A 7,506-nucleotide genomic window follows, 5' to 3' on the forward strand; every position below is an offset into this window, starting at 1 on the left:
ACAAACTGTGTTGACTGTCTGTGCTTTGACTACCACTCATCCTGTAAAGTCAGCTATGGAACTTTACATTTGTAGCATCATGTTGGCTCACAATCCATGTTTTGTATTTGGAGTGTCCAGTCTTTGATGTGGCTAGTGCCACTGAGACAGTGAATGTTCCACTTGGTTTTAATTCATATAGCCATGTGTAGGCACTCCACACTGCAGCAGATATGGTCATGTGTGGACACTCTGTACTGCATCAGACAGTTCAGTTCTAGACCAACTTCTCCCCATCTTCTGCAGTATACAATGGCCCAAGATCCAGAAAAGTGGCTTATCCAAAGTATGGCTCCTCAACCCATTCTATCACCCTTCCAAGCAGTCCTACTGACCACTTACTGCTTTCCCTTCCCATGCCTCCTGATTCTTTATCACTGCAAACAAAATTCTACAAAATAACCACACCCCCAATTTCAAAATTTAAAAAAGGAATACTTAGGCTGGCAGTCATGGTGGAAAGCAGTTAGCATTGGTTTAGTTTTTAATTTCAAAGATGACTTTTATCAATCTTAACTTGTCAAAACATAGCTGATGGGCCTCTCTTATCACCGAGGAAAAACAAAGGCAGAGAAAAGCTGAATGTCTTACCTGGTGTCATACACTGAATGGCCGAGTTCATGTCCAAACAGCAACATCAATCTTGGGTTAAAACAAGTGAGTAATGTTGTCAGCCTTTTTTTAAAAAAGACAGTCTTTCTGAAGCCTAGGTTGGCCCTCAACTCAGGGCAGTCCTCCTGCCTTAGCTTCTCAAGAGTGGTAATTAAGATTATATCATATGTATAAGCTAATACATCAGGTTAAAGCCTTCTGAAATGACTCTTGATGCTTCTCAAAAAACTGAACTAAATTAGAAATAAAACGGAGTCTCTGGGTCAGAGTTTTTACTGATGACTGAAGCTTTGCCCACATTAAGGACACTCATGGTCTCTAAGGCAGATTCTGACAACTAATTAGGCCTGAGCATTAAAGAACTTTGGTGACTTCTTTTTAGTAGAGCTTATTGCTGTATGAATTCTCTGATGTCTGACCAGAGCTGAACTTACACAGAAAGGCCTTCCACACTCACCGCACTCATAGGGTTTTTCACCTGTGTGGATTCACTGATGTTGAATAAGACGTGTGTGTCCACTGAGATCTTTCCCGCACTCTTTACATTTATAGGGCTTCACTCCAGTGTGTACTCTGTGGTGTCCAACAAGATGTGAGTGTTGAATGAAGGCTTTTCCACACTCGTCACATTTGTGGGGCTTCTCCCCAGTGTGAGTTCTCTGGTGCTTCCTAAGGTCTGAGCTACAACTGAAAGGGTTCCCACAGTCCCTGCATTTGCAGTGTCTTCTTCCCCTCTGCTGCCACTGTACTCTTCCCTGACTTTCAGTAGCATCTTTGGAGTCAGGATGCTGAGAGACAGCTTTGCTAACTCTGCTGTATATATCCCCAAGGATCCACATCCATGGGCCTATGATGACTCTTCATGCTCAGTCCTGGTTTTAGCACCTGCAATGAAAAGTATATGAGCTAATTCTACTCTAGGTCTGAGAAGCGAAAAGCCCACAGAAGAAAGAACACGTAAATAGGAATGATTGCAAAATAATGAGGAGTAATACACATTGCCTCCTACTTGGTACTATTTTGGTTTTATAACATTACTGTCACAATATAGGAAAGAAATACCAGGAGACCAGGAAGGAGGATAGCCGCAGAATAATTTATTGGATAATAGATTGATAGGAAAAGGCAAATATGTAGATCAAGGCACTTTCTAGTGACACTGCACAGTGGCAAATGGGGACTGTGAATATGCCAAGGATAACAAGGAGCAGAGAGACCAGAGACAGAGGATAACAAGGGACAGAAGGACCAGAGGGACAGAGACCAGAGGATGATGGAGGACAGAGACCAGAGACAAAACAACGAGAGGAGGGAAAAGAGGTTAAAAACTCAGGAAAAACACGCAGGCCTGAAGCAGGCAATGAGTGAGAATAAAAATGGGCAAAATGACTGGAGAGGAAAATAAAATTTGGAGTATGAAAGAACTGTAGAAACCATTGGAGAGGGAGAGTACGTGCAGTGTTCTTATTTCTGTGACAAAATACCTGAGAAAACCACCTGGAAGGGTTTATTTTGGCTCATAGTTTCCCATGTTTGGCTGGTTCCATCACTACAGAAACGTTATAGTGGAAGAAAGCTGTTCACTCCATGGTGGGCAGGAAGCAGGGGCAACCAATGGAGTCAGCAATAATACATCTTGTTCCAGGGCACACCTCAGTGACCTACTTCCTTCACCGAGACCCCATCAGCTAAGAACCTTGAGTATGAACTCAGGGTAGAAACCCATTGTTTAGTTTCTCTTTGCTCCAATCACCTTTCCATCCCACCACCAGCTGGGGACCAAGCCTTTAACACACAAGCCTTTTGGAGGTGGTCGGGGGTGGTACACATCACATCACATCCAAAGTACAACAGGAGCCCAGTAATTAGTTAGAGTGAGATCACAAGAGTCAGGGTACATGGGAGAAAGAGAAAACAGAAAATGACTGGATTGTCTGGTATAAGTGCTGGGATAAATTTTTAAACCTCAGCACTTGGGAGGTTAAGAGAGAAGGACCATGAGTTTGAGGCCTTTCTGGGCTACATAGCAACACTGTCTCAAAACAAAGAACTATCCTAACTTAGTAGTTCAAATTTTATGTATAAAAATCACCTGGGTTGTTTGTTAAAACAGATAACTAGGTTCCTCCTAACCTTCAGCTTCTGCCTTGAAAGGCCAGAGCAGAGCTGGAGTCTGTACTTCTGGTAAGTTTCCTGGTGAGACATTCCAGGAGCCACATTCAGAACCAGTGGCTCAGCAGAAGATCCACAGTCCCTCTCAGATGCTGTCTCCTCTAGGAAGGTTTCCCTAATCCCCTAAACTAGGTACATCCTCTCCTTCTTCCTGATTTTCACACTCCAAACCCCAGTCTTAGAATGGCACACAGCAAATTCCGAATAAACAGTTTAACTGAATTCTGCAAGAAAATAGCTGTCTTGAAGGTTTGGAAGGCTTAAAAGCTACCACCTATTTGATCAAACTACTATCAAACTCTAACTCGCAGAATAACAATTGTGCAAGAACTTTGATTATGGATCAGTTTTAGTAGTTCATCTGGAAATGAACAGTAAGAGCCACCGGAACATTTCATGCCAGGACCGAGTGCACGGATTTGCTCTTCACTGTGACTACCATAACCTCTTCGTACCAGATCTTCTGCACCTTACCACATTCCATATAATAATGTTTTGAGATAAACTCGCCTACAGTTGTAGAGCTGAAATTGCAGTGCTTGGCAGCCATGCTTACTCCGTGGTCTGCAGGGGAGAAGCCTTTCTCACTCTGCCTCTTGGGCTTCTGGTATTCCCACTGTTTGGATGTGAGAGACTGTAGCTTTACTTTCTGCCTTGATATTCATGGAGTGCCCTCTCTCGTGTGCTTGTGTCTAAGGTGCCTGTAATTAGTTTTATCAGACAATGGACTTCTATGAAGGTTTTGTTATTTTCTCTATGATAATATTGTTTTAGAATCTAAATGACTGTTATCCCTAAACAGAAATCATGAGGATCAGATTGGAGCCAGAAGGTCCAGATTCTAGTCCTGGTTCTGCTGGTAACTGTTGAAATTGAGACAGACAAGGAGCTCTTTGGTTCTTTGTCAGATCTGTGTCTCTTTACCTACTCTTCAGATGATCAGTTGGTGGAATGTATACAGCGTCTGGACAGAGGCGAAGTTAGTAAGGCAATAAATATCCAGGTAGTCATGGGTGGTCATAAACACTCCCACACTACCATTAATGATGCTTTCAACATCAACGTATTAGCCCCACAGCTTCTTTTATGAACTGGAGTCTCTATTGGTTGGCTTTCTGGTAATTACTGATGAAGATGAACATTTAAAGAAAAAGATACACCAAGTCAGCACCAGTGGTCCAACGACTGTCTTCAGAATAACCAACCAGTCTGGGATGCATCCCTCTTCCACAGCTTCAGAAGAAAGCTGAAGAAAAATCTTTCATCAGGTTTTGAATGTTTTTTGAAAAAAATACAGTGTTAATTTTTCTTAACTAGCAATCCAAATTATAAACCTCCCCCTTACATCTGTAACCACCCATGTAAAAAAGCATGGAAACTGTCCAGTGTGAACTTTTCTTAATTCAGGGAAGTGTAATCTATTTAGCCAACTAACTTTGAGGGTCTTGTTTATGTTTCTGAAGTGCGAACTTCTCCCAAGGCTAGTGTGATTCCAGGGAGCCTTGTTTCAGAGCTGAGAAAACGAGCCATACTTTGGTCAGCATTCTCCTTCCATGGCCGTTCTTTCAGTGGTATTTTGGCACATATAATAACAAGCATCCTTATCAGACAGGTTCAGCTCTGCTGGTCACTGAGATGAAGACAAGTCCACAGAGGCCATTTGGTTCTCATGTGCAGTCTGACACTTGACAGCAGATGGAATGCTGAATGATGAAACTAGAACAGTTACAGGGGCTGATGTTATCTCGCTGCAAATGGACAAAGTCAGTGTTCTGGGCTACCACATGTCCAAACAAGGCGGGGCGTGCTAGTGCACACCTTCAATCCCAGGACTCTGGAGACAGGCAGGTGGATCTCTGTGAAATGGAGGCCAACATGGTCTACATGGTAAATTTCAGGTCAGCTGTGGCTACAGGGAGACTGTATCTTAACAAACAATTGAAACAAACAAACAAAAATGTCCAAAGAGACCCTGTTTACTTTTGAAATACTTTAACATGTGTTCTGCAGAGTTGTTCAGGTATTTAGCTATCCCAGTTTTTCTGTCATATATAAAGATCATTTGATTGTAGGTGATTGCTCTTATAATTCCCAGTTAAATAAACATGGATGTGACTCTCACCACCACAGCAAGGTCCAAGTCTAATACTACCTTGTCAATGTGGATACAATGTAGTTTTTATGATTAAAAAATACTGCAGAGGGGCTGGAGAGATGGCTCAGAGGTTAAGAACACTGGTTGTTCTTGCAGAAGACCCAGGTTCGAATCCCAGCACCCACATGGCAGCTAACAACTGTCCATAACTCCAGTTCCAAGGGATCTGACAGCCTCTTCTGAGCCCTCTCCACTGGCATTGCACGATACGGGTGTACTTACCTACATGTAGGCAATACACGCATACACTTCAAATAAAAATTATAAATTTTAAAAAATCCTGCAGAAAATGAATCTTCTACTCAATGGTAAGTTTACTTTTAAAACATTTACTTTAAAAGGAGATAGTTTTAAAGACATTTCTCTGGGCACCCTAGGTTCTGATGCTAATCTCAGTTCTGCCTCTAATTCAAGGAGACTTGGACAAGTCACTATGGGTATATTCATTCCTCTGTAAAATGGGGACTTGGATCAGATATCATGTACTTTCAAGAAAGCCGAAAGGTTTAGTTTTTAATTGTATGTGCTGCAATTCTTGCAAGATGTTTTGTTTTTGTTTCACGTTTGGCTATTTTCTGGTGTAAAGTGTGGGACACATAAAAATTGTGGGAGATGGCTGGTGGTATGCCTTGCTATGAATCATATTCAGTTGGACTTTCCTAAGAGTTTTCAGTCCCCCCAGGACTGCTACATTTCCTGAGTCTCATATTTTAACTCCTCATCAGTCTCTTTTTTCAAAAAAAATTCATATACTATTTTTATTTTATGTGTATGTGTGTATTGCCTGCATGTAGGTAAGTGCACCCCTGTCACACAGTGCCCATGGAGGTCAGAAGAGGATGTCGGATCCCCTGGAACTGGAGTTATGGATGGTTGTTAGCTGCCATGTGGGTTCTGGGATTCAAACCTGGGTCTTCTGCAAGAACAGTCAGTGCTCTTACCCACTGAGCCATCTGTTCAGCCCCGAACCAGTCTCTTGAAAGGTTATTTTGGTGGCAGTGTATGCACATACTTCTTTAATTTTAGGTATAAGATGCGTGTGTTTTTCTGGACTCAGGTTAACAGAAGTGTAGCAGAATGCATACACCAGCATTTAGAGAAAAACGAAAGGACCACACAGAATTTAGAGTCCGAAAAGACAGCCAGTGGTCAGCATAATGGAATCTAGCATGGTGACATGTTAAATTATTCTTGTGAACTACTTTGTGAACTGGCCCTCTCGCCTCCCAAATTTGTTTACTAAAGTTGACAGTCTGCACCTTTTAGCAGTTAATTAATGGTAATTAACTCTCCCCCTGCCCCTAGCTTTTTTCCTTTTTTTTTTTTTTTGAAACAAATCTCATGTAGCCCAGACTGGCTTCAAACTTGTTATGTAGTCAAGGAAGACTTTGAACTCCTGATCCTTCTGTCTCTGCCTCCCAAGTACTGGGATCACGGCTGTGTACCACTCCCCCAGCCTCCATTTTCCATCACACTCCTGTCATCATCTTGGTCCTGTTAATCTCTCCAGTGACTGCATTCTTTTCTGCTGCTTCTTTCTTATTTTATTTTTATTTTTGAGACAGGGTTTCACTATGTAGCCTGTCTGGCCTGGAACTCACTGTGTGACTCGCTGGCCTGTCTCTGCCACCACATCTAGCCTCAGGTTGTTTAGTCACAGGTGAGGTGTAACCTGATTACTGTGTATGTAAAATATAAGGTAGTAATTCATTTGGACTATAATAGTATTTTATAATTTTGAGCAGATGGTCTCACTCTTTAAGTTTAAAAGGAACTTCCTCTGCAGGGCTGGAGAGAAGCTCAGTAGTTAGAGCACTTGCTACTCTTCCCTTCCAGAGCCGGGCTCCCAGCACCACATATACGCAACAGCGTGATTCACCAGAACATCTGAGTTTTTTTCTTTTCTTGATAGGTGTGACTATGGCTGCCAGTCCTCCTTCTCCCTTACAGAACCTTCTTTCCTTACCCAAATTTTATAAAGAGCTGTATCTTCAGGACTTTCCATTCACTCTTCTGGTCAACTTCATCTACATCTGAGACTTCTATTACTTAGTGGGGAAGGACTCCTGAAATCTTTCTTCTCACACCTCTGTGCTGAATCTAGAACCACATATCGAAACTGAACTACCTGCTGGATTTTATGTATTTGGATGTTTCACTACGAATTCACACACAGAAAAGTTTAATTCACTACTTTTAACTTCTCTTAACAACGTATTTATCCCTCTTCTACTTCTCTTTTCAACTACTGTCACCTTTGTCTGCCCAGCTGTCCAAATTACTACCTTAGACTGCATGAAAATTATCACCCCGCCCCACCTAATGGTTCATTCTACTTCTTTTTTTTTGTTTGTTTTTTGTTTTTTAATCATTATTTTTTTTATTTTTATTTTTTCATACAGAAGAATTCATTCCAAAGCAATTGACATTGAGACGTTTTCACATGCATTTCTAATCTCTATATACATGACTATCACTGGTCACAGTCGCCCACCTTCTGAGCTCCTCGGCATCTGAGCATGATTACA

The 7,506-nt window shown here is 41.8% G+C and overlaps 1 long non-coding RNA gene across 1 annotated transcript in view; it reads right to left on the reverse strand.

The window, feature by feature from the left end:
• Positions 1-489: 489 nt before the first annotated feature.
• LOC103746329 overlaps positions 490-7,506 on the reverse strand; it is a 17,281-nt gene continuing 10,264 nt past the window's right edge. Inside the window, exons 6-7 of the long non-coding RNA XR_001872815.1 lie at positions 2,953-2,986; positions 490-1,498 (exon numbers count right to left, since the gene is read on the reverse strand). This is a non-coding gene — a long non-coding RNA (zinc finger and SCAN domain-containing protein 16). The remainder of the gene's footprint in view (positions 1,499-2,952; positions 2,987-7,506) is intronic.

The sequence above is a fragment of the Nannospalax galili genome, unplaced genomic scaffold (genome assembly GCF_000622305.1).
Source record: "Nannospalax galili isolate Female #2095 unplaced genomic scaffold, S.galili_v1.0 scaffold2324, whole genome shotgun sequence".
NCBI classification, from domain to species: domain Eukaryota; kingdom Metazoa; phylum Chordata; class Mammalia; order Rodentia; family Spalacidae; genus Nannospalax; species Nannospalax galili.